The sequence below is a fragment of the Oncorhynchus tshawytscha genome, linkage group LG05 (genome assembly GCF_018296145.1).
Source record: "Oncorhynchus tshawytscha isolate Ot180627B linkage group LG05, Otsh_v2.0, whole genome shotgun sequence".
Lineage (NCBI taxonomy): Eukaryota > Metazoa > Chordata > Actinopteri > Salmoniformes > Salmonidae > Oncorhynchus > Oncorhynchus tshawytscha.
The window spans coordinates 30602603-30609587 of record NC_056433.1 but is presented as its reverse complement, the minus strand read 5'-3'; the positions used below and the strand labels follow the sequence as shown (position 1 = coordinate 30609587).

General features: G+C 43.3%; 1 pseudogene; it reads right to left on the bottom strand.

Moving 5' to 3' along the window:
- Window positions 1-1449: 1449 nt before the first annotated feature.
- Window positions 1450-6985, bottom strand: LOC112251510 (annotated as a pseudogene).

Here is a 6985-nt window from a genome sequence, read left to right as displayed (position 1 = left end):
TCCTTCAGTAATAGATACCTGTGCCCATATTGGTTGACGAACACTCAAGCATGAGGATAGATGATAGTCGAACCTCCAAACACCAATTAATGTTATTTTGCTGCTAAATCATAATTTATCACCCTACAGTAAATATGTCAGTGAATAATAGAGACCTTCTTTCCGCATTAATATAATTTATGACCATCTATGATACTGTAGGGCCATAAAATCGAAGGGCCATAAAATCTAACTAAACTTAGATCTCTACTCTGGCAGCACGGAACTTGGACATTGAACTATTTCACTGCAGCGGAAGGATACTACTGGTGTATGAAGACGCTACCTGGTTGACGCTGGAGAATTTTGCAACGCTGTTATGTGACGCTGCCTCTGATTGGTTAGAGCAGACCCGCAATATTACACTCTATGTATGGGCCACAATTATTGGCTAGGTCGGATCTGCATTGCACCAGGCAGTAGTGCTTGATGGAAATCCCATAAATATAACAAAGTTAAAACAAATGCGATTTAGGGCCGTCGCTTGTCCAAATGGCACATTTTAATCCTGTAGATTTTGTTCTAGATGGGTATGTAATTATGGTTTACTGAAAGCTTTGGAAATGTTCGTATTTTGTGACAGAAGAGAGGATCTATCGGTCTGACATGCTGCTGAGACTCGATGCTGGGAGGTGCAAGTATTTTCATTGGATGATAATGCCACCTACTAGAAAGTATTTCTGAATGTACGCGAAATTTAAGAGTGGAGCATGGTTGCGGTGGTGTAAACAAATATAATTGGGCTAAAGCTGCAACACTGCTCTCTAAATTTTATTTGAACAGTTTTGCCTTCATAACATTATGTTGTATTTGTTGCTTTGATAAAGAGTTGATAAGGCTAAATATAAAAATGTTTTCAAGGAAAGCCATTTCAGGATTTAGCATAGGTTACAGTAGTTTTTAATTGAGTAAATGATTGGGTTCGATTGATGAAAACAAATATCAGATTTTATGCGATATTCGTTGTCCAAGAACTGTGACCGGCCTAATTCTCACCGTCCAATTTATTTTGTCAGTGCGATTATTATAAAAACACGCACTGTTGGCTCCACTTAGTGGTAAATGATGAGAATTGCTTCTCCCTCTGGCCACAGAGAAATCCAGTTGCAAACCCAATCAGTTTCTGTCTGTCAGAACATTAAAGTATTTGAATAATCTATGAAGTCTTTAAGAAGTCTCTGCCTGCAACGGAGGTTGTTAAAGTCACCCTCAACACATTAGAAGTCAATGACAATGAAGAGAAGTCCTCAGATATGTCCAGGATCTTTGCCTCCTCAGTTGACTGAGAAATCACTGAAAGGTCAACAGTGGGCCTGTCAATCAAATCTCAGTTCAATGGTAAAATTTGAATAAATATGTACCAGAATATGGAAACAAGGTTAGACTTTATTATTATATGACAGTCCCACATTACATATGTTTTATTACACAGTAATAACCAGTAGTTATAACTACCAACAGTCTCTAATGCCGGCATACATGGTGTGGCTCAGACATCCTCAACAGATATTATCCTTGGCAGGCCAAATGGCTCATTACAATTCGCCCCTCCTTCCTCTCCTCTCCTTCCGATCCTGTCTCTCTGGCCCTACTATACGCTACGCTGAATTTCAAGGTTTCTTCGGGTTTGCTGAATGTGCTGCAATGTGCGCTGCGTTGCAGTTGAACTGCGTGACCGAGTTAATAAGGGGGATGACATGGAGAGTGATCAGGGCTGCGTGTGGCATTTTCACTAAATCCCACAACGAAACTGTATGGGCTAGCGAGCGTTCTGCTGAATACAAAGTTATACATGACCCCACATCAAGAGGTTTAAATCGATGCTGCGTCTCTGCGTCTCACGTGTCAAATGAACTGCAGCTGCGCAACCGCACACAAAAAGCAGATTAATTTGTGCTCTTAAACTCAGTGTACTGGAAAAGGGGTGAACATAGGGGAGGATCACTGAAATGGGGATTGGAAATGAGTAGCTTCTGAGAGGCCCGGAAGGATTCGGAGGAGCTGATTTGTTCCAGTGTGTGCACGCACGTGTATAACATGTCTTTTTTCATATCAAAGCGATACACTACACTTCCTATTAAAACAGACAGAAGTGATGTGAGGGACTATTTAGATGTGTGTCCGGGTGACTGCTTCTGGGGTGGCTCCTAAACGACGTCGTGTGCGGGAGATACTGGAACATTCCTGTTATTAATGGAGGTCTTCTTTTAAGCAAAGAGAAAGAGGGGAGCGAGATAGTAAAGAGAGATACAATAGTTTCAGCGTCAGGACATGAGTTGCATCCTCCTCCTTAGTTCCGTTATTCTGTCTTGGGAATCAGACAGACCCCTGCAACCAAGAGGAATAGAGTGATATCCTTTAAGTGTGACTATGAAGAAACAGGGCATCTGTATAAACAGTATGTACAAGTGTTGTCTGAAGTCTAAATACTACTGGAAGATGGTGATTGAGCGGAATAAATCAAATGGGATTCATTTTCCGCAAAATAAACAGAGAAAGATTGTTACTGGGGCTGATGAACCAGTTATGGAACCCAGACGTGGGTATGATGCAGACTGTATACTATTGAACAGTACTTCTACTCTAGCCTAGATTTGCAGGCTTCTCCAATGAAGACCAAACTTCAGGACAACTGACTACGTGACACTACCTATACTAAACGGAGCACGGAGGGAAATGAGAGTAATCATACATGGAACGAGGAATAAGAACACTTCTCTCCCATTCAAATTCTTGTATTTATCGTCAGAGTTCATGACGTTAAAGTAGACAACTGGAAAGGAAGCCAAACGTAACATGCAACGAAATACATCAAAGCTCTCTCACACCGCGGACAGGGTACAGGTCAGGGGTTAAACGTCCGAGGTCCGGGGTTAGCGGTACAGGCCCTCCGGCGTACCCTCCGGCGTACCCTCCTGAAGTCCAAACAGGACTTCTTGCAGTCTTCATCGGTGACCTTCATTCTGCGCTCTCTCAGGGCCATGAGGCCTTCCTCGGTGCAGATCGCCTGGAGGAGGGGGAGAAAGAGAGGAGAAAGGTCAACTCAGGTCAGCCTCAAAAGATCAGGGCCTGTATTCACAAATAGTCTTGGGAGTAGGAGTACTGATCTAGCATCAGTTTTGTCTTTTATGTCATAATGAATAAGAATATATGGACACGGAAGACCTGATCCTAGACTTAACTCTCTCAGATCCATGACTTCAAGGAAGGAGGGAGGCATTCTGAAAGTAGCCGAAAAAGGCCCAGCATTGCTGGGAAGTAGGAGAATCCTTTCAGGATTTACCTTAAAAGAACTGCCACTAGAGGGCAGCACAGTCAAGTCAAATATACTAAATCTGGTTTAGCTCGAGGCCGTTTGAGAATCATGTTTTCCCTAGAGTGGCTGCAAACATTCCTAAAGCCACACACCTAAAGCAGTTGAAACCCATGGAGGCCAACTCTTTGTTGGCAGGCAAGGGGCAACAGTGCTAGATAGGGGGACTACCCCACCTTAGCAGTGGTAATGCAGTGTTTTTTAAAACACTTTTTTGGGGTAACTGTATCGCCATGGCCTATGCTCTTATGAGTCTTCCCAATGACCATGCAGATAGACCAGGTACCCAGGTTGAGGACCACTGTGGTAGAGGAAACCCTGGACATCCATATCTTGATGTCAGCAACTGACAGGTCATCCTTGGCCAGGATCAGGTCGTCCAGGGGGACGTCGTCGGCTACAGTCATCCTGCTGGCGTGGATGTTGAAGATCCTCCTCTTGGTCTTCTCATCAGGCAGAGGGAACTCTATCTTTCTGTCAATACGACCTGGAAAAAAACATAGGGAAGGGGGTGAGGGGCATGGAATATCAAAGCGAGGGAATGGCCGTTCGCTTCTACTCATTCTGATTCTAGAACAGAATACTTATTGACATTGACTCAACACTGTGGGAAGAAAAGAAAGGCGCCTTGCTCAAATGGCTTCAGTGAATGTTGTTTCCTTGAAATCGGAGTCTTGTAAAGTGCTCTGAGAGCTCCATCCGTTGTTCGCTCAAGGTCAAGAGGTCAGTTCCACAGATGGAGCTCAGAAGGAGGAAATTAATCTGCATTCCTTTTATAGGAGAATCTCGATCCTCAATATACACTTCAACTGAGGTCGTTTTATCCCTGTCTAATAGTCCCGCTCTACCGGTCGATTTTAATATGATACACGATACAAAAATAGGCTCTATCTTTCAGATACTCATGAGAGAGAGCGTCTTACCAGGTCTGATGAATGCAGGGTCTAGGGTCTCTATCCTGTCGGGGGCCATGATCACCTTGACATCTCCTCTGGAGTCAAAACCGTCCAGCTGGTTGAGAAACTCCAACATGGTCCTCTGGATCTCCCTCTCTCCTCCAGAGTCAGACTCATATCTACACATGGAGAGATAAACAACGTTTAGTCACACCTAAAGGGAAGAGAAACAGTAGTTGGCACATTCCCAAATCAACAAGTCAGATCCAGTAATTGTCAATATCTAAGAGGATTTGGTTGGTATAAGCAAAATGGTTCAACTTTCACCAAGCCTATCAGAGGGCAAGGTGGAGCTATTAAACAACCTTGCTATGCCTATTCCTATCATTTAAAGCTACAATATGTAACTTTTGGGGCGGCCTGACCAAATTCACATAGAAACGTGTATTATAGAGAAGGACTATTACACTAAGGTACTTAATTGTTAAACAGAAATTATTTGATATAAAAACTACTGCATTGGGCCTTTAAATTACATATTTTAAGAACGTGGTTGTAGTAAGTACCGTTTAGTGCCGATGGCGTCTATCTCGTCGATAAAGACGATAGATGGTGCGTGTTCCTCGGCCCACTCTGAACAGCTCTCGGACCAGCTTGGGCCTGTCTCCCTGGTACTTCTGGATCAGCTCTGAGCCAACCACACGCAGGAATGTAGCTGATGTCTGGTTGGCCACCGCCTTGGCCAGCAGGATCTTACCTAACACACAGAGAGAAGCACAGGCACACAAACATATTGGCAGAGACGCACAAACAGGCACAGGTATGCACGTACTCAGGGTGGGTGAGGGGCAGCTCCACGGACTCCTACAGAACAACAGCGTCACAGTCAGAAGCAGACTGAATTATTTTTAGGAAAACAGTCCTAATGTTGGAAAGAAAACAGCCGTACGTTGTCCCCCAGAGTCACGTTTGTTTATTTTGCAAGCTATAGCACACATTATTTGACATAAAGTAGGTTTTTAAAAATGGACCATAGAGTTCTGTATGCTTCTGTGTTTTCTTTTTTGCCAAGGAAAATCTGGAATCGCGATACCGGTATCCTAACAAACAGTGAATGACTACAGGCTGTCCAGAGAGTGTCCAGAGAGTCTAGTATAGGCTATTTACATAACGTGGTACTCATCTCATTTCGCATAAAATGCTTAAAATACTTACTAAGCAGTTACAAGGTATGACGTTTAGTGGAGTCCTCTTCTCCTACCTTGATCTCCTGGATCTGGCTGTCCTGTCCTCTGATGTCAGCGCAGGTCTCCTGAGGGGCCTTCTCCACCTTCCTCACCTTGACCAGGGGATCAGTGTCATCCATCAGGACACCAATCATGGCATGGACCTAGAGGACAGACACGGATCAGAGAATAGGGACAGAGTCAGTCAACATCACTCACAACTCAACCCAAACATAATAGTAAATACTTTTCCCATCAAACTAATGAAATTTGCCTTGGACACATTGTTGTCATTTAGCAGACGCTCGTATCCACAGTTAGTGCTTAAAACCTATACCCTTTTCACACTATTGTTCTGACCGAACCGAACTATTGCCGATTCAGATATTTTTCCCCACATTGTCCTTTTCAGTACGTTTCCAGCACCTATGCTGGATGCATAACCATGCCAGCCCAGTACAGCTCGGTTTGACTCGGCTCAGTAGTGCAAAAAGCCCTATAAAATATGTATTGTGTAGCTTGTGGTTGAGTAGTATAGAGCACATAAAGGTAACTGTCAAAATAAAAGGAAACACTTGAGTAAATGAAGGATACAAATATATTGAAAGCAGATGCTTCCACACAGGTGTGGTTCCTTAGTTAATTAAGAAATTAACATCCCATCATGCTTAGGGTCATGTATAAAAATGCCCAGTTGCCCATTATTTTGTCTGCAATGGCTAGAAGAGATCTCAGTGACTTTGAAAGGGGGCCTCAAAGGAGCCTCGTGGGTTTAAAGGGTGTGTGTGTCTCAGTCACCAGATCTCAACCCAATTGAACACTTATGGGAGATTATGGAGTAGCGCCTGAGACACTGTTTTCTACCACCATCAACAAAACACCAAATGATGTAATTTCTCATGGAAGAAAGGTGTCAGATCCCTCCGGTAGAGTTCCAGACACTTGTAGAATCTATGCCAAGGTGCATTGAAGCTGTTCTGGCTCGTGGCGGCCCAACGCCCTATTAAGAGACTCTATGTTGGTGTTTCCTTTATTTTGGCAGTTACGTGTATATATTTCAGTACCTTGTGGTTGAGTAGTACGTAACAGCTATATGTCAGTACCTTGGGGTTGAGTAGTACATAGTTCTGAGCGATTAACCAACATTTCAGTTATTTTTTAAATCTATACATTTTTAACTAATTGACTGAAGTCGGCTCAATTATTTGAATTCCATTTCGTTCCTTTTTTTTCTGGGAACTTAATGCGCACAATGTGCAGTTTCTCTAGAGATAAATCAGATCAAGCCCGAACTGTGCGATGTAGTAAGGAGTTACCAACAGGCCAATATTCTACATAGTTTAGCGCAGAAAACTTGGTAAATGACAACAACCATAATGTATCGCACACCTACTGGTCCGGCCTGTGTGTTTCTTTGAAGTCCGCTACGTTAGCTTAGTGTGGGACAGAGAGAGAAGACAAGAGGGATAGAGAGCAGTTGCTTCCCAAGGTATCTCTACTTGAAAATACAT